Genomic DNA, 25,606 nt, shown 5'->3' on the forward strand with positions numbered 1-25,606 from the left:
GGTATTTTCTTTGGGATATTGCAATAAAATATGGCAGGGAAATGAGAGCACCCCATAAGATAACCTGAAATGAAAGGATTGTTCCTTATTGGGCACGACTGGAGCAGTTATCAAACAAGATTGCACAGATTGTATGGGACATAATGACAAATTCTTCCTGTGAAAAATTTATTTAACTCAATCTCTACTGTTGATTTTTTGTGTCACCCTAATCACAACATCAGTGGAATGTGCTTGAAGTGCCTTGACTAGCCCAACAGACAGCACAGCAGTTTTAAGACTCCAGCTTGTTCCCTTCCTTTACTGAAGATGTCTTTGTAGCCGATATATCTACTTGCTCTTTTCCTCCTTATTTGTATCATCTATACTGGTTCTGTCAGATAGAAATATTGGTCAAAGTGGATTTAATTTAGGCAGAATTAAAACTACCTTTAGTTGTAGTCTGAGTTCTCTTTGTATCTCACACTCTTGTCCAAACAGTGATGTTACAGTGCTGAAAAATTGTCTTTTCTATAATAAGTGCAAATAAGTACTATCACACTGCAACTTTTTGAGTTCTCTGGAGAGCAGCTCTCCCTAAGAAGGGAAAGGAATGGGTCCGAAGTGAGAAATGTGTCATTGCCTCAACACAGATGTGTTTTGCATCTGTGCAGAAACAGAGGGGGTGGGAATGGAAAGGAAAGACATTGCTGAACTAATCCAAGAATAGTTAGTCCAATATCAGAGGAAGATGATAACATGAGACAGATTTCTCGCATTTCCTTATTTGCTATTGTGCAAAAATAACCATGTGTTGATAATCGACTTTGTACTGACCTCACAGAGAAATTCCTTAAAAAAATTTTCCATTCACTCTTCATTCCACACGGTACTTGAAAATAGATGTTGTTTGGGTCCATCATCTCTGAGCTGTGTTCAAAATGTCTTAGATTTTTACATAATTAATGATGTTGTTTTCCAATGAAGTGAGATCCATACGGGTAATTATGCCATGGAGTAGTTACGTGAAATTTAAAAGCATTGTGTTGAAAGACAAACCTACGTCTACAGTGTAAATATTGCAAGGTAAATGAGTTTAGCTGAGGGCAAGATTTCTTTAATATACCCATGGGACAAATTCATTGCTGAGTCATAGTACAACATAATGTACATTTAAAACCAAAGCAAATTAAAAGCTGGAATGAACAACTCTGTGAACACTAAACCTCAGATTTGACTCTGACTGTGGTATTTTGTGTCAAGGAGTCTTTCTAAGCTTAGTTCTACCTAGGCATGACTGATGCAGACACAGATTAAATATTTAATGGACTGTCCAATACTCAGCACTTCCAAGAGTATTTCTTTGTTGTTTTGTAAAAATTTGAATATATTTTCTGTACATTCCTTTAAATCTTCATGATTTTATTTTTGGTTTGCAAGATGAAGTGCCTGTGAGCATTGTTTGTATTTGGAATAAAACAGAAACAAACCAAAAATGGTTTGGAGACCACAGTAGATGGGTTTATATCCAACACTAGGATGCATTAAAATTGGCATAAAGGCTCTTTCTTTTTGCCTTCAGTGCCATGGGATTTAAAGGAAATAGCTTTAACGGGCAGCTGCAAACAATTACTAAACTTTTTAATGGAACTCTACAATGTTATGAGTCTGTTCTGCTTCTTCAAAAGCACTGATTTTTGTTATTTGGAAAATGCCTTCCTTCTTCTTCTAAGTAAATCCTGTGTACCTGACTTGCTCAGAGACCAAAGACCAGTTTGTCAGAAGCCACCATTACATTCAGATTTTGTCTTGGAGGTAAAGAAAGAAGGGAAGCAAGAAACTGTTCCCTCATATGTTTTCATTTCCTCTCTCCATACACATTTCTTGTTTTTCTAGGTTTGTTTCAGCATTCAGAATTTCAAAGCAGTGGAAACTGGCTACTGGTGTGGGAAAGAGGGAGAGTTGTGTGCTTTTAGCAGGAAAAATCCTACCCGTATAAACAACATGGTCTTTTCCACCTGAAAAGAACTGATTGAGAAACATTATCTTTAAGAGGTCTTCTGATCACTGGGCTGGAGAATCCATGGTTAGGACTGAGTTAACAGAATGATTTCCTGAAAATGTTTAACCCCTTACAAAAGTTTGTAAACCCCAGGACTTGGGAAATGGATCTGTGAACAACAAACCAAAACAAAATAGAAAGGTCAGCATAAACTGTCAAGAGATAAAGAGTGTTTTTGGGGGAACATGAACGGCAGCAGCCTGATTCCTCGCAAAGCCATTAATGACTTCGTGAAAGAGAAGAGGGGAACTTGCTGCATTCCAGACATGTCTGTAAATATTACACTAGTCTGTTTATTACTCAGTGGCCTAAAGTCACATTATATAGACTACTGAAGGTCAGCAATTATAAAGACTTCTAGTCACTTGTTAACTATTTGCTTTTCTTTCATTGCTACAGTAAAAGAGTAACTCAGACTACTGATTAAACCATGTTATGTACAAGGGTCTGATAGACCAGAAACGACCACCTCACTAGGGACAGATGATTGCGAAAGGCAGATAGAGGAGGGAATGGGAAACAGAAAACATAAGCCAGCCTCTTGCTCCTCCCAAATGTCCCCCTACAGCTGAGCTAGAAAACTTACCAGCTTCTTCTAGGTATAGATCCCTTGTAGAACTTTTCTTTCCTAGCTCTCCCACAGACCATTTTCAAAACTCCTAGATTTTTTTCACTGCAGAAACAAAAACCTTCAAACTATCAAAAGCTCATATTTTTCATGAAGCTGAGATCTTTACATTATGGCTAGTTAGGCAACACAAAACAGTTGGCCAGGGTATCACATGAATAAAATCCATCAAACACACAATCACATAAAGAACCAGCAATCCTTAGATAGTAAGGATTTAATGCTTCAGCTAATGTGGGTACACCATTAAATGGTGATAAAAAATAAAGACCTTTTTATCCTCTTGCGAAAATTAATGTAATGATGAACAAAAATACATGATGACAATAAGACGAGAAGGGATGTGTTTCAGGGTCTTTTTTGTTATGATAGAGGTCACAGACACAATGTATACGATTATTTTCATAGAACACCAACTCCCTGTATCTACCTCGTGTCATATCTCTTCATTTTCAGATGGTGGAAAATAATGGCCATCCACCAGAGCTGAGATACCAAAAAACTCCTCTCTAGTTAAGATTAAGAAAGATACAAGTATCTCTCCAGTAGTTTGTACCATCCTGTAATTAGTTAATTGTCTGTTTGCATTGTAAATGACTAGCTTATGTTAACTACAGACTCAGGTTCCTATGGCTCTGTAAACCAAAACCCTGCTTTGAGTTCCAGTATCCAAGTAGAATTAGAGTACTCATAGATGAGAATATAAATTATAAAAGCTTAAAAGCTCAATTAAGATAATTGGTTTTTTATGGACACCATTGTCCCTGATTTGTTTTGACACAGCAGTTTCATTTCAGTCAGAATATATGCCATAAATCTATCTGTCTGGGTGCACCTGTGCACTTTCGGATACGTCTGGGATGGATCAGGCATGTCCATAATGCAGCAAGGTAAAACCATGTCTTAATGGCAGAATCTACCCCGAGAACTTGGTATTACACCGTTACTCACTGGGCTAGTGTGTATTAGAGAAATCTTGTTATCATTTCTAATAGAAATGCTTATGCATACAGGACTGACTTATAAAAGGCTTTAGGGGTTTGGAAATAGTAAGTTCTTCTTCTACAGAGTTGATTTTGACAAGATAAAATTATAAATAGGTATATCAGATATATAATATAACAAACAATCATTTATAGAAAATGAAACTATCTCTAGTTTTAGAAATGAAATTGTCATATTTGTCTCTATATTTATTTTTCATAAATGCCTCAACTCTCATTTGACTAAACTGAGACTGTTTAAAATATTAAATTTCTGTGTGTAGCTTATTCCTCTGTTTGGAGGTTATTCAGACTGGGAAAGTAAAAGACAAATTGAAATTAGTGTCATATTTCCATTGACAGGTATTTTAGGTAAACAAAAGTCAAATTTGGGGTTGCAATTCATGTTTTGCAAAAAATTCATTGTTGGAATCAGAGACAGCGCAGAAGTTCCTGAGACAACTGTCCTCAACCAGGGATAGAATAGTGTTCCCAGGGTGACATTTAGACAAAGTGAATTGCTCTGAAAGCCCTGGTGCTTCTGGGCTCCTTCAGGGTTCCTCATGAGTTTGTCTTTTCAGCGCTCTTTTGTGTAAACTTGCTTTTCCCCCTGAAAGCGGCCTTAATTCCTCTAACAAGGTTAAAATATATTAAGTGATTTTTCAGGAAGTGACTTGGGACTAAAATCTTCAAGGAGAACTGAATGCCACTTTTTTTCAGGGTATAGTTAACTTGTGCTGGTGCAACAAAGCATCTCCCTTCACTTGAAATTGCCTTGGGATTCCCATCCCAAAAATTACTTGCCTACAGTTTTGTTCAGAGAAGATGCATAACTGTTCTTTTGCTTGTTTATTTGTTTGTTTGTTTGCTGCTTTTGTTGGTTGTTTTGTTGTTTTTTTTCCTTTCTTTCTTATAAAAATGTCTCCAGGAGAGGAGATAACACCAGACATTCCCTGTAATCAGGCAGGGCTTTCACCCAGATGCTAAACATCCAGGTACTAGCTCCATCGGTTGAGAGGGATGAGAGTCACCTCTCTGGCTGCAGGAATAAGTTTTGAGTAGAGGACAGGGAACTGTTCAATGGGGAGAAAGGGAGAGATCAGGTTTAATGTCTTCTAACAGGGGTCTTCCACTTTCTATGGAAACATGAAATTCCAGAGAGAACTGGGGGCACTTGAATCTCTGGATTAGCAGAAAGGGGTTCCACCTGTTGTGGAAAATGTGGGCTTGATGTTTTGATTTCCCAGGTTCAGAGGAGGAATCTGGGAACAGGCTCCTGCCCATGTGCTCTATCATTGGAGCTTCTGGCTGAAAGTGAAGCTTGTCCCATCTCTTTCTGACCATGTTTTATGCAGACTGATTTTCTGCTGTGTTCAGATCATGGCTAGGTTAGGGCCTGCACATGAAAGAAATCTATGCTCAAGGGAAATGTAGAGTGCTGAATGACTCAAACTGGTTGAGATAAATGTTTTCAGCCATGCTGAAAAACAGAAGTTTAATTGCCTGGAGTGTATCAGTGTGAGAAAGTAGATTAACTGCAGATTTTACATGATTCTTCATTTGGCAGCAACCAAGTATGGATTTTGAGGAAACTGGATTTGGCACTGGAGCTTCTCTCTGCAGAGAAGACAGTGCAAAGTAGATTTCTTGCACTCTAGCTAGTGGCTCCACTCTGACTTCTCAGATAGATCCAGCTGACAGATTGTAAGCTGACTCAAATTTATAAGGGCAGCCACAGTCTCTCTGGGAGTTCCCAAATCAGTTGTTGTTCATGGGCACAGCAGAATGTGCACATTTTGTGAGAACCCTTGTAAAACCACAGAAAAGGGAAGGGGAAGTGGCACTTTTTAGCACTGTTGGCAAGCGTGACTGATTCCTGACAAACTTCTCTTGTTGCTGCCCTTGTCTTAGGAGATAGAGTCATGCCAGTTGTGTGGCAGGTACAGAGATAGTCTGGTACTTCCTGGAAGACAGGCACATATGCAGGGCTATTGCTCAAGTGTGAGAGGCAACTCAGATGTCAGATATACTGCTTGCTTACAGCCTAGCTGGTCTCCATGAGCTGTGTACATGCATCCAGGTCTGACACTCCAGGCAGCTGAGGCAAATGTGAAAATTCTGCAGATTCTGTCAGTCAATCTGCCAGCTGCAGAGGTAATTAAGACTTTCTAAGTTCAGTTTGGAACAAAGGTGCTACAAAGCTACAAACGTTTGGAGTTGTCGTGAACTAACAATCTTGTCTTTGGCAAAGCTTAAGTTCACTTCAGTACACGATTTCATGCCATTTCCCATTCAAGTTATTCCATGGAGAAATGCACTACCAAGCTATTTTAAGACTTGTTGTTGGACCCTAACTACTAAAAAAACCCCAAGAATTAGAACATCGCATGAGGTACTCATTCCTTGCAATTCCTAGTGTCATTAATAAAATATAATTCATGACTTCTGGATCAATTCTGAGGGTTTGTACTGAGCAAATTCCTCCTGAAAGCAAAACCATGAATTCTGAATTAAACTTAGAATATTTCATGTCTATTAGGGTAAATAAAAATTAATTTAAGGTGACATGGATACATGTACCAAAATGCCTGAATCTCTATGTACAATACAAACTACTTCAACTCTTGTAATTTTAAAAAATCCAATCCCTGTCACTATTGTTTGCAGCTGCGAATGTGCCCGTTGTCAGACACAATTATTCCTGATTCAGCAAAAATAAATTATTTGTAACAAGTGATCAAGTTAGTAAAGGACTGATTTACATCAGGCAGTTTATATTTGCAGAAAATGCCTTAAAAACCCTTCCAAAAGCAAATGTATTCTGCAAAACGGAAACAGCAGAAGCATCCTGTGTTTCTCTGCAGTTCAGCAGTACTCATTGCCAACGCCAACATCATATACTTTCCAAACTATGTTTTTCTCATTCTTTTGCTGTGCCTTTTGAGGTCACATCGGGCAAGCCAGTTTGGTGTCAAAGTCCCCCATACACATTGATAATTTGAATTTGGATGTTTTTTCTTCCTTGTTTGTCCTTGGAAGAGCGATTGCAAAAGCTTTATCAAGTTATCAGTCTCACAGGTAAAGAAAGGGACATAATAAACCCTCTTTCTCATCTTTTCAGGAACTGAGAAGAACACCATAACATTCAGGTAATAGAATAACAGTGTAAGAAATCATTTACACACAGAAATGTCTAATGGCTGAGAAGTGACAATAAAATGTTTCTACCATGTGTGAGCTGCTTGTTTTGATGAGAACATGTTTTGAAATGCTTTAAAAATCCCTCAAGGATGGATTTGTTTTTGATGTTGCAAGAATCCTTCGTGGCTGCCCTTTGCACAAGAACCTGATGTATTATTGATGATGGGAAATCCTTGCTTCTGAGAAAGTCTTGGAAGGACATTTCAAGTGTTTGGGTTGGATTTTCTTTTTTTGTTTTGTGAAATTAGTTTAGGTCATATGACCTGCAGAACATCTCTGGCAGAAAAGGCAAACTTCAGAAAAGCGATGAGCCTGCTTCATTTGCAACGGCATTTTTCCATTGTTTTGTTGGTTTAATTCTGTCGAAATCATTCATATGGCATTGAAGTAACAAAATAACTAATCGGATTGGGTAAGAGATCTAGATTAATACTACAATGCAAGTAAAATTATCACTAGTGAAGAGATGGAAAAGGACAGATGGAATACTCTTTAAAATTAGAATTCTACATGAGTTTGGGGGAATTATTCTCAAGGCAGAATCAGAGGCTCAAAATTCAATGCAAGTGGTTTTGGTTTTAACCTTTTCAGAAGCTACCTATTGATTTCTAACACGATGACCATTACAACTAATGCCTATTCAAACAATTCAAACTTTTTATTTCATTTGGGTTATGGATTAACTTATTTTACTTTTTTTTCCTCTTCCACCTCAGAATTTAAAAAGAAATTTCGTTGTACTGATTTTTCAGTCATGTCACACTGTAGTATACCTACTTCCACATTTTTTCTTTCTATTTAGTGATAACTGCTGTAAGACTAATGCTTGAAAGAGTCTTTAAAAATTATACCTATGATATCAGGCTATTATTTTGAGGAAAAAGAGAAAATATATTAAGACTAACACAATTTTCTTTTTGAACTGCCACAACTGCATTTAACTCACAGACTGGTTCCCGAATAATACCACTAACCTGAGAGGTATTAGATGCCTTGTCTAACTTGAAATTTTTTCAGTCACCAAAATTTATTGTCCCTTGAGGCAAATATTAATCTAGCCTTCATCCTGCAACAATATTTACTTTTTATATCTATAAACCTTAATGTTTAATCATTCCTGTTAAGTAGTGTCTGTTCAGTACCTCATACAACATACCATTACCAACAAGAGTAAATTTTAAATCTCCTTTTTATTGAAATGCTGTGGTGAGGTGTCTTTCTGTGATGTTAACAAATATTTGGGGAACTTATTTACAATTGCTCTCCAAGTGCATGCAAATTTATAAGTAGGCTTCATTAGGAATGTGATTTTGGTCTGTCAGCTTTACTTTTCCACAAGTGATGGCACATGACGTAAAGATACATAAAGAGGACTCTTGCTGTGCTGTAGGAGTGGCCAGGTTTGACAGCTCCATCTGGCTCCCAGAGGGCCACTCTCTTTCGCAGCTTAGTGTCAGTAGCCTCCTTAAGCTTCCTCTGGCCTGTGGAGGCAGATGCTCCTTTAAATAGAGAGATGAACTCTGACCAAGGAACTTAGATGTAACCACTGCAGCTTTGTTCTGACTTGTTGATATGGAGTGCACCATGGGAGCTCAGCATTTCAGGCAAACATTCCCTCCTTTCAGGCACCCTAGTTCATGATGGATACCAATTCTGATACCACTACCCGTCAAACGAGGGCCCAAGACTGCAAAACATACGCTTTCTTGCATCACTTGTGTAAGCAGCTCTGCATTCAAGCATCAGCCATGTTGCCCTTAACTATATGCAGAAAAAAAAAAAAATAGTTTACAAAAGAAAAGCATTAAGAAGGGAGTCGCAATTTAGGTTAATAGCAGGACATAGATAAATGCAACAGGAACTATAGGAATGTATTTGTAGGAATGTAAATATGAAAGAGAACTGGTTGGAGAGTTGCACAGAAATGTAGCCTTTAGAATCCATTCTGCTTTAACTCTTTATCTCCTTTGGGATATGTGTATCTTTCTCTTAAGAACAGAATGAAAAGCTAACTCAAGGTTGTATCGTTTCACATTTTATATAGGTGACCACCATTTGGCCTTGTATGGATGGGAACAAATACAAAATGTGTTTTAATGAAATGTATTGTACCCATAGATATCATAAATATTTGTTCAACCACAGATAAGGCTGGAAAGGGTTTACTTGCTGACAGTACTGATGGAAACATCTGAGGCCACACTTGCAGTGTCAATCAGCTCCATTTCATTGAGCCACTGATTTCCATAAAATCTGCTGTAATTTCTGCCCTTGTGAAAATTGTATTTTTATTAATGCTGCAGAGAAGAAACCATGGTCCTCTTCAAATCAGGCACAAAGTTTTCATCTTTAAAATCCAAAATGACACTTGAAAGGAGACAAGTATAATTATTTCCATTTTACAAATGGGAAAATAGAGGGAAATCGATTAGATTACCCAAATTGTCACATGAGCACATCACTGATAGCATTTCCTGCCTTCCATGTACAGACCCAAATCCCAGCATAGTCGCATAACATTACTGTAATGATGTTGTTGTTTGAGGCACCAGCATTGTTTTTCTCAGGTGTTGAACAATTTCTCTCCTATTTTTAAATTATTTCTACTGAGATGTGAATGATTTGTGTCCTAAAGGTATTCCAAGGTGTCTGTTTCACCATAAAGTCAGTGAGAAGCATTGTGAAATGGGAAACAAATACCATGCATTTGGGTAATCTTCTTTTTACGTTTCTCTCTTTTTTATTGTTTCTTAGTTTAAGTTTTAAGATTTTACCTTTTTTTCTATCCATCTCTTTGTCTCTTCCCTTTTTCCTTCTCTCCTTCTCTCTTGAGGCTAGCATAAGTACAGCTGTTAATAATACAAGATTTGTTCATCTAAATATTTAAACAGGGATTCTTTCCAGTAGACAGGAGGAAGAACACTGTCTACAGGGCATGTTGTGCCAGCTCTTCTAAAGACATTCCTTGTTATTTTTCAGCAGCCAGCATAATGATGTGGTTGAATAACATCAAATGAAGTGAGATAAATATCCTTGTCCTGCACGCCTTTGGCTGAGTCACAGGATCCTTTTCATGACAGCAAAAGCATTTTATAAAAATCCTTTTACTCTGTCAAAATAGCATCTGTAGCAGGTGACTATTCGATAGTCCAGAAGTTCATTCTAAGCTTAGCAGTTTATTAATTCTTAAGGATTCTGTACAAAAAGTTAAAAGTTATTTGCAGAACTTGCAAACATAAAAAACCAGCAAAATAACAACTTGCAAACTGCCATTTTTGAGAGGAAATGACTAGAAATATCAATCCAAATTTATTTAAATGTTAGAACAAACTACTAATGATATTGTCCTTAATAAAATACCTGTTTAAGTCTCTCAGTAGCTGTTCTCTACTGTTAATTTACACTGCTACAGGTGAACTTTTGAAACCTGAGTTTTCTAAAACCAATGTATGATTAAATTATGATGCTCCCTGCAAACATCTACAGATTTATTCCTGGTTGTAGACCATCCAGCCTGCATTCCAGCTTTATCTTCTGTTGCCTCAGTGCCATGCTAAACTGGAATCTCACCCTGCTGTGAGAGACATCTCTTGAGGTAATGTCTGTATCCTGCTCTTGCCAGGAAGGAAGAGGACCAGAGCACTTGCTCTCCTTTTGTGCCTTGCAGGGTGCTGGGACAGTACGGAGTGCTCAAGGATGATTATATGCTGCCAAACTGAACAACACTCCCTCATACTGTCTGCATCAGGGCAGATCTTCTAGCTCCTGGGCTGCTCTCATGCTTCACTTTGCAGGCACAAAATGGAAAGTCTTTATACTTTCTGCTCTCTGTTTTTCATGATTCACAATTTATTCTGGATCATCATAATGGTGAACCTCCTTTTTTGTTTTATGAAATCTAAGGATGTTTTAGACATTTCATACCTGTTGTAATAGCATTCCTCTTGCCGAAACCAGTGTAAACCTTTCTGTCAATTTAAGGGAGAGGAGGCTTTGGCTGATAACTTTCTTCCTGCACTTCTCTTTTGTTATTTGGCCAGTTATTTTTCCTCCTACTAACAAATAGTAGATGGGGTAACATCAAACTGGAGCCCTGTCACTAGTGGGGTTCCACAGGGCTCCGTCTTAGGCCCTGTGCTCTTCAACATCTTCATAAATTACTTGGATGCAGGACTGGAAGGGATACTAAGCAAGTTTGCAGATGACAGAAAACTTGGAGAAGCTGTTGATTCCCTTGAAGGCAGGGAAGCCCTGGAAAGAGACCTCCACAAATTAGAGGACTGGGCAATCACCAACCACATGAAGTTCAACAAGGGAAAGTGCCGGATTCTGCACCTGGGATGGGGCAACCCTGGATGTTGGTACAGACTGGGGAATGAGATGTTGGAAAGCAGTGCCATGGAAAGGGACCTGGGGGTCCTGGTTGACTGCAAGTTGAATCTGAGTCAGCAGTGCCCTGGCAGCCAGGAGGGCCAACCGTGTCCTGGGGGGCATCAGCCACAGCATCGACAGCCAGTTGAGGGAAGGGATTGTCCCGCTCTGCTCTGCACTGGGGCAACCTCACCTTGAATGCCTTGTGCAGTTTGGGGAACTACAATGTAAGAAAGACATTAAGCTCTTAGAGAGTGTCCAAAGGAGGACAGCAAAGATGGTGAAGGGCATTGAGGAGCCACTGAGGTCACTTGGTGTGTTCAGCCTGGAGAAGAGGAGACTGAGGGGACACCTCACTGCAGTTACAACTTCCTTGTGAGGAGAAGAGGACGGGCAGGCACTGATCTCTGTGATGACCAGTGACAGGACCTGAGGGAGTGGCCTGAAGTTGTGTCAGGGAGATTAGGTTGGATATTAGAAAAAGATTCCTCCTCCAGAGGGTGGTTGGGCACCACACATTGTGACTCTTGGTCCTGTGCAGGGCCAGGAGTTGGACTCAACGATCCTTGTGGGTCTCTTCCAACTTGGTATATTCTGTGATTCTGTGAAATGTTCCAGACCACTGTAGTAACCTCAAAATCTTTTACAGCACTAGGTAGTACCAGTATCTGCTTTCTGTGTCTGTCACTTTAAATGACAGTCTTATTTAGCAACAAAGAAATATGATTGCCTCTTCATTCCTGACATTTTCCACTGATTGAATGACTAAAGTATGAAGACCCGGAAGTGTTGCAACATCCTGGTGTTGCAGCCTGCCTACATCTGGCCTGTTTGCCAGCAGTGAAGAAGGCTAAAGGTGAGTTTGATGACTCAGTGTTGGGGGTGGATTGGACAGTGGAACTGGTGAGGAGTGAGAAAGATGGCTGTGGCTCAAGCCTCATTCTTTGGATGGAGCTGACTTTTTATTTTGCTGCAATTAGCACTAGAGGGGTGGGATTGGGCAACATTGCCCATCTTAGCACCACTACGAGTTCTTTCCAGCTCCTCCAACCCTGTGGAATTTCAGTATCATTTTCTGTGACATGTTCACTTATGTCAATGAGTGCCTCCAAAACTAACAAAAGAGGAGTCAGGCAGGAAAGTGGAGGAGGAAAAGACAAGCAAGAGAGCCAGCTGAATATTCTTGCTAAGTTTTGCTAGAGCTGTGTGACTGGCTCTGTTGTTCAGGTCCCATGGCATTTACTGGCAGGCTGTAAGAATACAGGGGTTTAATTATTAGCGTGAAGGGTGTATGGTTGCTGGATGGCCAGATGGGAAATGCAGATGAAATACTAAAAATATACCAATATTTTTTTCTCACCAAGGGTCTCTCTGACAGATAGGACTTGTCTTGTGGGCTGGAATCAGAGAGGGCTGTGATGTTCTCAGTAAGAGAAAGATAAAGAAGGAGGAAAGAATGGGAAAGTGGTAGCCCTATCATTAGGTATTCAGTATTTGAGTTCAGCAAAAATAGCCATGTTGTAAGGGAGGGAGGTGATGAACATCAGAAAAATCTATCTGACCTGTCTATTTTCACTCCCATCATCATAGGTGAGGGGCTGGTAGGCCTATGGGAGTGGTGTCTGGAAGGATTAAGTCAGATGACTGGTGGTTTTTGGGCAGTAGGAGAGTTTGCAGGGGCTGCAAGGACCCCAGAAGACATAGGAGCCTGGAAGGAACATGGGGTGCACAGGGAAAAGGAGCTGCAAGGGAACTTAAGCTCTGAAAGCAGTCTCACATTCCTATTCTCTCTCACCACATTCCTTGCATAAGCAGGCAGCAGCCTGCTCCTCTCTCTGTCCTGGCTTCCTGTGTGCAAAGCTTTTCTTGGCTGGATATGCATGGTTAGTGCTCTCAGGCCACCTGGGTTCTGGGGATGGGTTTCTCAGGCTCTGTCACAAGATTGTTATATTTTGACCCTGGTGCCTTGGCACACTTCTTGCCTTGGTCTACAAAGTTCTGATAGACATGTATTTAACACCTGAAATAGAACATGTTCATATTTGTTTAGGTAGATCTGAGCAGATTTTTTGAATAAGTGTACTACTTTTCCTATGTCTGAGAAAATATTTTCCTCCATTTCCTAGTTTCCCTTTATTATCTTAGTATACTTTATAATTTAGAAGCAAAAGCACTAGCATGTAGCCATAAGGATGTCATAGGCAGGGGAAGGGGCTTCAGATTTGACAGCCTCTGCAATAATATTGATCCCTTTTACACCATTTTTCTCATCTGAACTTACCACAAACTTCTTGTCCTTCCACGCCAAAGCTCCCTTGCTATCTGGATGTGTCTTGCTACTACAGCAAAATTAAACACTATCGCCACTGGTATAAATGCGAATTGTGAGTAATTCAGACTTGCACAAATTTAGGTACTGAGATTGACCATTACCCTTAAGTAGGGCAAAGAAATATGATGCTGCACCTGAAACTGGCTTGAGACCAATGTCTGCATCCTATAAAAATCAGAGCCTCTCAGATGAAGTTTGCGTGACTGCATGTGGGTAAGCCTTTCTAACCTGACTCCTCTCAGGTGAGATTCCAGCCTGGTGCACAGAGGAACATGGCTTTCCTTGCTGTTCCTCTTTGAAGTTCTGGGTTTCCAGGCAGATGTACAACAAGATATCAGCCTCCTCTCATGAGTCCACCAGCTTGTTCTGCTATCCCAGCCCCTTCAGCCACAGATCCCCCTGAGGCCTTCCAGCAAGACTTGGTGAGTGTGTTCCTCATCTCTTCCCTGTTCCCTGCACTTTAAAATTATTTCCCACTTGGAGTCATCATGTGGCAATATAATGTGCTGGTAGTTGAATGAAGTGCATGTAACGCCATGTGCTTTTGTTTCCAAGATCATATCAGTGCTAAATAGGCTCAAGAACTAAACCAATCTTATCCTGATAGGTGCTTGCTACTCTGCAGTATCACAGATAGCTTTCCTTTGCAGCCTGATCATTTAATCTTTCTTTTACCCTTTTCCATATCAGTGCTGATCAAGCAAAACAACTCAGACAGTCAGCAAGAGGAAGCCGTCATTATTTACATTAAATTTTGACCAAATGAATGCCCTGATAAACCAGGTCACAGAGGATACAGATTCTGTTTGGTTTTTCCTTGCAGGTCCTATTCTTTGCTGTAAAAGATATTTACAAATATACTATTCTTTCTACATGTAAATAGCATTTATAACACCCCAACAAGTTCAAATTAATGTCTGAAACTCTTTTAAGAGGAAATATTTAGTATCAGACAGAGGAGATTGTGGAGATTTATGTGTTACTTCTCAGTAGAATATTGGCTGTTAATAAGAGTTATGACTTATTCCAAATAACTGCAAGTAACAACAGCAAAGATGATGAGAGATTCCTGAATCAGCAACAACAGTTACTGAAGGAATGATGGGCCTTCTTGTGGCAAAATTAAGTCCTGTAGATTTTGCAACTAAATGCCTTTTTAAATTCTTTTCTTTACACAGAAAATTGCTCCATGCATGGCTTGAGCTAATAATCAAATGTATCTTAACTACATTTTGCACTATAGGTAAATTTAGTTCTTTAAAAAGGAATATTTAATCTTGCACTCTTTCATGCATTGCTACTAAACTTGTGCCATAGTTTCATCTGTGTTGAGCAAAACCGAGAGCATGGACTGTAGAAGGGCCAGTGCCAACCACATAACATGGACCTGCTTGAAGTCCAAATCTCAGTTGCAAGTTAGAGCACCGCTGAGCTACGTGTGGGTTTTAGCTGAGCATTCACTGACAGAACCCTGATGGACAGCAATATGTATGTATTCCATGCTCTCTCTCCTACCTCTTAGGAGGAGCTGTTGTAGAGGATTAACTTGAGGACCAGGCTGAAAAAATCAGAACTGGACTCTTAAAGTATATTCCATGTTGAAGATTTTGTTACAGAATATTGGACTGCATAGTGTATTGTGACAAACTGCTCCCTAAACTATGTTATGTGACAAACTGCTCCCTAAACTATGTTATGTGACATTCAATGGGGAACTGTCTTCTTTTCTTTCTGCTCTGACTTGGTACTGGGAAAGACTTTTATCTTTGGCTGTGGCTTTAGATGAGGCCATGGTGAAAATCCCAAACCCCACTAAGACCTGGTATAGTGTGACATCCACAAGTTTTTAATTTTGAGCCAGTCTGTGAATTCCAGGGCTGTCATAGTCCGCAATCTGTGACTCTTCATGATTTCTCAGTGATTAAGGACTGCTTACTACCTTTCTTATTAACTAAAATACAGCAAAAAAACCATCAGAAAACACCATGTAGGACTTCAAATAAACAAACAAGTATTTTAAAGTGAGAGATCAACTAAATCCATGACCCTGAGACTAGCTCAGTTGGTTAAAACTTGGTGCTGATAACGCCAAGGTCATGAGTTCAGTCTTCTGTATGGGCCATTCACTTAAGAGTTGGACTTGATCCTTATGGGTCCCTCTCAACCCTGAATATTCTGTGATTCTGCAGTATTCAGAATCAGAAATACAAAGCTTTGTGTATACAGTCCGTAGTCATGAAAGCAATGTTCTAAGTCTTTTCTCTAATTACATAGGAATCATAAGAATAATTTTGTTTTGATGTTCTCTCCACAGAAAACTGTCTTTTAAGGGATGATCTGAAAAAATGCTCATTACTGTACATGGGTGAGTAGATGGCTGAACTAAAAAAACATGTGATTAAGCTTCTTTCCACTATGTCTAACACTGGAATACCATAAATCCAAACAATTTGGGATCACATCACCATTTGGATAAATAAAAATTTTCTTGTGGCAATGCTTGCTTTTGAAATGTGGATTGTTCCAATGTACTCTTGAGATTTTCTTCTGGAAACAAGTATTCTGACAAAATACAGAACAGATGTAATAATTTCAAAGTTATGCCTTAAAATTTTCTTAACAGAGCAGTCTCGAAGAGGGGAGGGCAGCAGGAGCAGCAGAATCAACTGCAACTCAGTATTATGCTACTCATTTGGCTTAATGAGGTCAGAGCAATCTTGTACCATTGTTCCATCCCTGAATTTAATTCTGGAAAAATCTCTACATTTATTTTTTTTGACCTTGCAAAACTTGTTCTACATTGCTTTCCTTGGGGATCAGTGATTCAGAAGAGACATCCTTTCTAAATACCAGGTTTATGCTGCAACAGTTGTGTCTTTTCAAGCCTTTCTAGAGAGTAACACATGACAGTAAATGGGTTGTTTCATACACGTAGAGCCCCTTATATTTTGATTTAATAATTCCCAGAGAGTTCTCAGAGAAGAAATACTAAGCATTTTCTTTGGAGAAAAAAATTAAAATACACATAGAAAGCAGGTTATGACTTCAGAAGATGAAGTCTTTAGCAATTACGCTAGTTTAATTATACCAGTTAATGCATCACCCCTTCAGATGTTCCAACACAACTGTTGATGAATCAGACTGAGGAAATCATCAGCTTCAGAAAACACATTTTTTGGGAGTGTTTCTAAAAATGAGATCTGTTTACTAGCTGGTTCATAGTGCCTTATGGCACTGCTGCACAAAAAGGTATGCCAGCACAACTGAGGAAAGTGGCGAAGTATGGGAATGAGAAATGCATGGGAAAGATACAGTATGTTACATCAGCAATGATGGTAAAGGTTTTGTCTTTTAACAGATAAAAGTTTGACTTTGTCCTTTATAACCACATAGTAAATTGTACAAGGCACTGCAAGGTAGTATGCAGAATGTAGAGATGATCTTACAAAGAAAAGCTCTTGGACTATAGATTAACTGGTTTTGCTAATTTTGACTCTTTCAGTTTGTTGTTGTTGTGTGTATTTAAATATATCATTTCAACATCATTTATACCTTTGTACTTTAGCAGAAATACTTACATCCCCCACTGATCTTTGTCCAGAGCTGATGTCTTATTTTTGACAGCATGTCCCAGACAAGTTCTATTTGTCATTATAGACTTCTAGGAGCTTGCAAAGGTCTCATTTTTTTCCACTCCTTCTGCATCTTGATGACAGGCACAACCATCAGCATTCCATACTCTGGGGTGACAGGTCAGCATAGCTGGTGGTGACAACAGAAATCTGTAGCCTGAATTTGAAATGGAGCAGGTATTATGTTCAGCCCATAAAATGTTCCCAGATTTTGTGTAAGCCGTTCAGTCTACAAGGTATTATTTCCTTCCTAAAACACACCTTGTGGGACCAAACATCACATTAGTGAAAACTGTCAATAAGTAAGCCTAGAGGGTGACACTAATATAGTAATGCAACAGTGGCATAGATTTGTAAACCCAGTTTACTATTGCAGGCACATATATTCTTGCATTAAACAGCTGCTTTTACCTACAAACATACATGCATGTAAATACATGCATACACTGTATTCTTACTGTATTTTCAGACTAAGCGGCTTGGGTGAAAGAAATCATGTCATATATGGCCTGTGGTAACTACATATGTGATTTCAACACACCAGCTACTGAACATACCTAATAACTACCATTCCCAAATCTAGATCTTGATGGATCCTCCTGAGTCTGGAACCCTACCTTGCCTTTCATGATGTGTGCAGAGACACAGAATATCCTAGCACCCACATATTCTCCTCACTGCTTTCTCTCTTTGGGCTAATGTTAGATATTGAATTTTGTGTGGGTTTTATACACAGAATAAGTGTGTTAGGTCAGGGGGTTTCCCCCTTCTAAATAAACAAATGCATTGTAATTTCTTTCTTTATTTCCTTCTGTCAAAACAAAAAGAAAGCATCATTTTGTTTCACCATGGGGGATATGAGGCTGAAGCACTAAACTGATCATTTGTTTCCCAGTTTGCTCAATTCATTTTTCTTCAACATAAAAAGAAAGTGGCAAAACTGCATCTGCTTTCCAGAATGTTTTGACCTGATAGTAGTATACAAAGAGAGAAATAATAAATTTCCACCAGAAAAAGAAGATGGAAAAATCAGAACTGGGGTTGAAGTCTTTGAAATAATATTAGAACTTTTCCTTAACCAAAATAAATATGTAAGCAATTTTTTCAAATCATGGATGCATTCATAGTTTAATTACAGGCAGTATCTGTTTGATACATTCTCTTAAATATTTTTTCTATGCTCTGAATTAAGTGTCAAGCTCTCTAATGAATTGGTTTTTTCTCTAGATGGTGTTGGACATGCTTGTGTTTGCCTGGACCCAGTGTGTGAGGGAAGCTCAACCACTCAGGTGGTGTTTAACTTCTAGCAAGACAGGGGCCCCAGCTTCTGCTTTACATGACATGTGTGAGCTACTTTTAAAATATATTTTTAGTGTTATGCAAAAATTCTTTCTGTGAGTCCAGTTATGTGTCAGCCTAACTCCCACACACCTCAAACACAAATCACCAGGGCAGCAAATACACGTTCAAATTCCAAATATGCTTTAGTGCAGCACAATGGTTAAGAATGTCTTATTTTCTTTTTTTTTTCTTTTTCTCCTTCTTTTTTTTTTTTTTTTTTTTTAAAGCTAGTTAGTGCAGTATTAGGTAGGTCACTCTGGCCACATTCCCAGAATTTAACAGTGGGGGCCTTGTGGAATGCTAAACGATGTGTATAACAGCATTCAGGCTCTCTGTGAGCCAATCCGTCAAAACATTTGCTGCTTTGAAAATGTGTTCTTCAAAAAAATGGGCATATGGAATTTATTAGACTATTTGGTGGAGTTCAGGCAGCAGAGCCCAAGAGAAGCATAAAAACATTTGAGGACACAATTCTACCTTAAGGTAATAGGATCTCTAAACTGTTCTTTTGCAATCAAATAAATACAAAATACAGAGGAGAAACATCCTGAATGGAGAACATTTTACATTCCAAACGGTCACAAGACCTTAAGTAAAGAACTTGTAACAGTAGTAAAAAACGTTGGTTTGATTGCAGCAAACCTGTTTCCTCAGCAGAGTGTATTGATCCTTGGCTCTTTAACAGTTCAAGTTGTATCAAGGAGTTCTGACTCATGATTTTGCTGCAGTGGATTTCTGTGTCTTTGGTGCATTGGCAATGAGGGTCAATCAGTCTCCTTGGAGATGAAAAAAGACAGTGGTGCTGCTGAGAAACACTAATGAGCTGCCATTTTCCAGCACCTGCTTTTACCTTCTTCCAAGTAATTCCTCGTCCCTGTCGCAAAGTGAGCATAGAATGACCCCAGAGTGAGCAGATCTTTCTTCTCAGTGTTGAACGCAAAGGCAGATTACACAAATTACTCAGATTAAGTTTTGGCTTTGGCAGCTATGGCAAGAGAAAGCACTGGGTTTTGCTGTCCCATGGGTAGCCCTAGAGCAGACTGTTACACAGAGTCCTCTGGGAACAGAATTATAGGAGGATGGAGGACTCCGTGCAACCCCTAAACTGTCTCCCACTCTTTCATCTGCTTTGACACTCCTCTGAGTATGAAACTGTGGCCTATGCATGCTCTTACATCACCTGCTAACTTTGATCACTACTGCAAATAATTAAAAGGACATCCTGTTCTTTTGTAGTCTCTTTCACACAATTGGGTGTTACAGGCCAAAGTGGCATTTGTGGACATCTGATCATCTTTTTCCGTCCCATAAAAAGACTGAAAGTCTGGGGTTTTGTTTTGTTGATGTATCTGTACTCACAGATATTTCTCTTTCTGTATGCCTGTAGTATAAGGAGACAAAAAGTTATACTGAAATATTAAAAATGAATTGTTAGAATTTAAAGTAAGGCTGGTGACATTCGCTGCTCTGGTATGGAGTAGACTTTGTTACTGTAGTGTTTGAATGATGAACTGAGTTACATAGCAGGCTGTGACAGCTGTGGGGCTTTATTAAGAATCTCACAATTATGTTCTTAGCAGGTTAGCAAGTTTGGGACCAGTGTAGGACACTCGATGGACAATAACCCTGCTGTAGAAGTACTGTGCTAGCAAGTCATGTAGGATCTGTGGGGAAGGATTCTGATGTTACAAATGCTGCTTTTTTAACAACCTCTACAGTAGACTAACGCATCCCTGAAAAGAAGTCTTGGCCCTGAGACATTGCAATGGATGGGGAAGAGGGAGCAAGGAGGGAGAATGAAACATCTCTGCCTTTAATCACAGCTCCCTTGTCACAGCTCAGTGACCCTTGTCCAACAAGCTTAATATGATACTTGGCAATATCATAAGACTTTATTTGTTATTGCTACCAGGAATTCAAATGGCAGTGCCCCTATCTTCTCTGAAGATACGTTGTATTGTTTTGTTATGCAAAGGTCCTTGAAACAAGCTGCGGCATCCAGAAGAACTTTATTCTTTACTTTATTCCCTGCATTTGAAAGAGACTCCTGGGACAGAAAAGCTTCCTGAGAACTGGACACTTCTGTATGAGTAGAAAACATTTGAAAAACGAAATTACCTGTAATGATTTTGCAGTTGCCTCCTTTATTGGGTTGCAGTGAATAAGCAAATCAAATTAAACTGAAGATACATTCCCAGCCCCCTTTGCCACTGATTTTCTCAACTGAGAAAAATCAGTTTGGTACATTCAAGAATTGAATTTTAACATGACAGAAGCATGACACTGAAGACACAGGTCTGGAGCCAGGACAATGCTTTTGCCTGTAATGCAGACATGAAAGAAAGTATCCTAAAAGCTACCTGAACAGAAACTTCAGAAGTGTTATGCTTTGGCCTTCTGCCACTCCTTTTGAAGTCAGATCCTTCTCCCATTGTATTAGGTCTTAACAGAGTCAGAACAATTCCAAACTCCTTTAAAAAAAAATCTTACCCACTATTTTCTGTGCATGGTTTTATCAAGCCGGGAGATTATAGTGCTGGAAAGCATTATAGAATTTTATAATTCCAGGAGGTGGCATTTCTTCATGTTAGCCCTGTACTTTCGGGGTGCCCTTGATTTTCTCCCTGAAATTGTAAGATGCTGCAGCTGACGCACTGGTATTGCCTGCTTCTCACTCTCACTATGGAAAAATGTGAGAAGGAACACATGAAAGAAAGGCAGAAGCAGAATTGCCTCCAGGAGCTGCACTGTTTGTGGGTCTCCTGGGGTGGGTTATCAGTGTGTCCTGTAGGATGGTCACTTCCTTTGTGCTATCTGCTTTCTCCTTTCTGATGTGTACCACTCCTGTGCATGAGCTTTCCTGGGATGGTTAGTCATAGAGTATTGGATTTTATCCTTATGGATGGGTTTTTAAGAACCAAGTTGCTCTGTGTGCTCCTCCTCACCGTGTGTGGTGAGTACAGCATCTGGTTTTAGGTCATTGCCTTATGGACAGGTTTTCTTTCGTTACAGTAAATATGGGTTCATGTTCAAGAGACTTGGCTGTCACACCTCCAGTTAAAGTCCCTTACCAAGCTTTATGAAGACTTTGAACCAAATTGGATTTTCTTAAGTCTCACTGGTTTACTACTCAAAATTCAGTCCTGGAGTAACTAAACAAATAAAATATTTGATATTGAGATCTGTCTGTATTCTGTTCTCTGTTGTGGCTGATATCTATTGAGCCATTAAGCTTTGTTCTACTCAAGTTATTTTATTTATACAATTTTAATTTATTTTTAAATTGGTATTCTGCAATTATTTCCTAAGGGATTTGTGCCTGGAAAAATTAGAAGAATGAGCCATGTAAGTCCATGAGAGAGGTTATAAAATAAACATTATACCATGTGTGGGGTAACATTTTTTACTGCAAATGGTTGCTCTCACTTTCTGGCACTTATACACACAGCCATCTGTTTGAAGGCTGTTTAAAGTGGCTGTATTCCAGGATTTATGTAACTTGTCTGTAGAAAGGAAATGACATCACTTAGTTTCCTGAAGAATATTACCAATGTCAGAACTGAGGAAATAAAATCTACAATAAATAGAACATGTATTTTTAAACCTTTTTTTATTTTCTTTTTCAGTAGGACACCTCTCCTTACTGCTCTGCCATCCCTTCAAATCCCAGGAAACCTCATTCACTTCACACAGACTTTCACACACACTGCTAGCAGCAGACTACAAGCCATGGTAACTTACATGTTACATTGATGAAATGAGATCTGGCAAGACAGGACTGAACTGAAACAATGGCAAAGTCTACAATGTGTCTCCTTTTAAAGATATAAGCATAGAGTAACAACAGCAACCTCACAATTATGATGGGGTAAACTTCACCACTTTCAAGTGACCACGAAAGCCCAGCATCTGTTTGTCATGCCTGAAAAAAACATGCAACTCCATGAATAAGAGCTAAGCAGTTTTATACAGACTCATGTGAGGGTTTAATTTGAAAAGTTACGTTATTAGAGTCTTCATAAAGGCTGTACGTGTTCTGAGACATTTGTTTTAAATCCTTGTCAAGCTGTAAAGTTTCTCGACTGGTGATTTCAACTGAGCCATATTGAGTTACATCACATGAGGGCTTCCTCCTTCTTTCTCTTGCCAGGAACTTTTCAAACTTTTGTCTTTGCTGATAATTCCTATTTTACTGTCTGCTTTGTCCATAGAAGTGAGTTGTTATGTGAATTAAGAAGTACTGGATCACACAGTCAGCAGCCCAATTAAGTCAGAAGGCCAGTTACTTCTTATAGAGAGTTTTGGTTGGAGTTTTCTTTTTAATTTTTTTTTGTGAAAGGTAGTGCAAAATAGACAAGCCATACTCTTAAGAGGCCAATATTGACTTGCAGAAGTTTGGTTAGATTGGTTTAGGTATCACTTTATATTGCTTTTACACTTTTGAGGTACTTCATGTTCAACACAAATATGTACTAGTGAAAAACAAATTGAAATTTCCAGAAATTATGTTACTTGCTACGCTTGTCTATTTTTTAAAATGCTTATCTGATACTGTTCAGTCTGTCCCATAAACTACAGTGTAACTGGATTTTAATCTCTGTTTATTAAACAGATTTGGGCTGCCTTTTTTTTCACATTCCTATACTTTTGAAAGTTTTTCATAACAAAGTCATTATTCCTGACAAAAGAAAATGGAAATGAGGAGAAAGGTTGGCCACTGATGACCTTTAATAATTTATGGAATTCATATAATCTGCTAGTTTATGCCTGGCCTTGGATATTCTCCAGAATATGTTGAAATCTGAGAAGCCACCCCCATCCATTTGAAAACAATACAAAACAGTACAAAAATACTACTAACCTTAGTGCCTCCACAAAGAAATTAAATCTACTTAATATCAAGGTAGGGATACCTGTTACCTGGGAGATATTGGCTAACTATGGCATGGTATTACATTAATAATAGGAAAGTCTAATGTAGTCAGAGCAGTGAGGACAAAGGAATGTATTTCCATCTGAAATAAATCTTTGTACAGACTTTCCAGACTGAATTGATAAAATCTGAGATTAAATGACAAATTTAATTTTTTTTTTTTTATGGATCAGTTCCCAGCAGGAGCCGAGACCTCTGTTTAGGTGAGTGCTTCTAAATAAAGTTAATTATGTCAATGACTCCCTGAATGAAGATATTTCCCTAAATTAGAGGAAATAAGAGGAAAACTGAACATTACTGTGAGTCTGTACTGAAACTCACTGTTGATTTAGACAACGCTTAAAGCAGAGTATTAGAAAGGAACAGTTTTAAATCCATTAGTTAGAACTACTGCAAAAAATATAGTGATTATTGCAGTGAATTAGGTCTTACAAATTCTTAGCATGGAAGTATTCAGTAAAATTAGCATTCCTTGCACATGCTAATTGTATTCCTATAAACTAGCAGTAAGCCTCTTGAATCACCAAATCTCCTAAATCCTCTGGTTTTGAAGGGTGATCATATTATAGTCTTAAGGGAGCGTCTGAAAGTATGAACTCTGGTTTAACCAAATCCCCAGAAATGAATGGCTGGCTAAATATAAATCTCTGCACTTACTCCTGGTTATATATATTGTAGGTTAGCCTACTGAGCCTGAAAAAGCCAAAAATGAACAATGAAATAAAATATAAAAAGTCTTCCAAAGACACTTATGTAAATGATTATAATCTGTATCAGACAGGTAGACTTTAATGTGTTAAAAATAGTAAGAATTAGAGGGAAAAGATACCACCTTGCTTTTCTACCTAATGTACACACTTTTTTAGTTAATCAATTTTTTCTTAAAAATCCATGTCCTTCTCTAAAGCAGATAGTTTGTGCTTAGCCCAAAGATATCTCCTGTGAGCTCTCCAGTCATTAATTTTAGTTTTGAATCTGATTGTCAAGTGGTCTATTTTGTTTTGTGGAACAACATGAGTGATTCCAGCCTAAAATGACTGGAACCCTCTAGGTCTCAGCAGGTCCATACTGGGTACCTATGGGTGTCAGTGCATCTGCTTTTATAGGTTTGGCTAATTTAAAATTTTTACTCAATAGCAAAATAAACAAACAAATAAATAAAAAATCAAACCAAAGCCAAAACAAAAAAACTAACAACAACTCCTCTCCAAAAAAACCCACAAACAACAAAACCTCAAATAAACAAAACCACAAAAAACCTGAAGATTTCCTTGAAGTCTAAAATATATAAGCCATGAAGAAGTCAATTAGCATTTCTCATCCTTAGGATATTATTGTAATAAGAAATGTATATGTATAATTTTCTTGAAATTGTTATATTCTCTTCAGAAAGGAAATTTCTGAGTTTTATAATTATAGAAGAATGTAAAACTTTTTTGTATTTTTTTTTTCCCAAAAGAAACCAGAACGAACTGGTGTCCTTCACCAGCTCTCCCACTGCTTTAGAGTCCTAGCTGACTAAGGGCCCTTAAAACTGAAGGGCCAGAGATGAAGAGTCTTGCAATGGGAAGCAGAAGTTTGTAACATGATAAGGGTTCAAATTTAGTTTATGGATCATATGGTTTTCTAGGTTGGCAGCTAAGGTGTGGAAAGTGTCAAAACCCTAGGATCCCTACTTTCAACTCTGTCAAAGGGTTAAGGCTGAGTGTGGGCCCTGAGAGCCTTCAGTAGAACTGTGGCTCTTGCTCCCTGATGAGGAATATCAAAACCTTGGCAATCCTAACATTGATGTGACCTTGGTTATAAGTTTGCCTCAGAACAAAGAGCCTCCAGAGACAGCAGGTGAGCTAGCAGGAAACAAAATAGACTTGAAAAAAGCCCTTTCCAACATTTTTGGCAGAAGTACTGGTTCATGAAAAATTATGCCATTTGTGGAAAAAAAAAAGAGCCATTAGTATATATCCAAGACTTTAATTTGTATTTCTAAATGACTGGTTTTAGCTGCAGAAGCACACAGTATTGAGGATTTTGCTGATAGGATCACCTCTGCTCTTATTATGGTTGTGGTCACAAGCTGAGCAAGCATACAAGCAAAGCTTTATTCACCCTGAATTCTCAGCATTGATATACCCAAGACATGAAAA

The 25,606-nt window shown here is 38.6% G+C and overlaps 1 long non-coding RNA gene across 1 annotated transcript in view; it reads left to right on the forward strand.

Moving 5' to 3' along the window:
- Positions 1-23,532, forward strand: part of LOC127463189 (uncharacterized) — a 29,114-nt gene extending 5,582 nt beyond the window's left edge. Inside the window, exons 2-4 of the long non-coding RNA XR_007900690.1 lie at positions 13,799-13,978; positions 15,871-15,921; positions 21,542-23,532. This is a non-coding gene — a long non-coding RNA (uncharacterized LOC127463189). The remainder of the gene's footprint in view (positions 1-13,798; positions 13,979-15,870; positions 15,922-21,541) is intronic.
- The last annotated feature ends 2,074 nt before the right edge of the window (positions 23,533-25,606 follow it).

Source organism: Manacus candei, unplaced genomic scaffold (genome assembly GCF_025592945.1).
Source record: "Manacus candei isolate 608988 ecotype Guabito, Panama unplaced genomic scaffold, ASM2559294v1 h1tg000152l, whole genome shotgun sequence".
In the NCBI taxonomy this organism is placed as follows: domain Eukaryota; kingdom Metazoa; phylum Chordata; class Aves; order Passeriformes; family Pipridae; genus Manacus; species Manacus candei.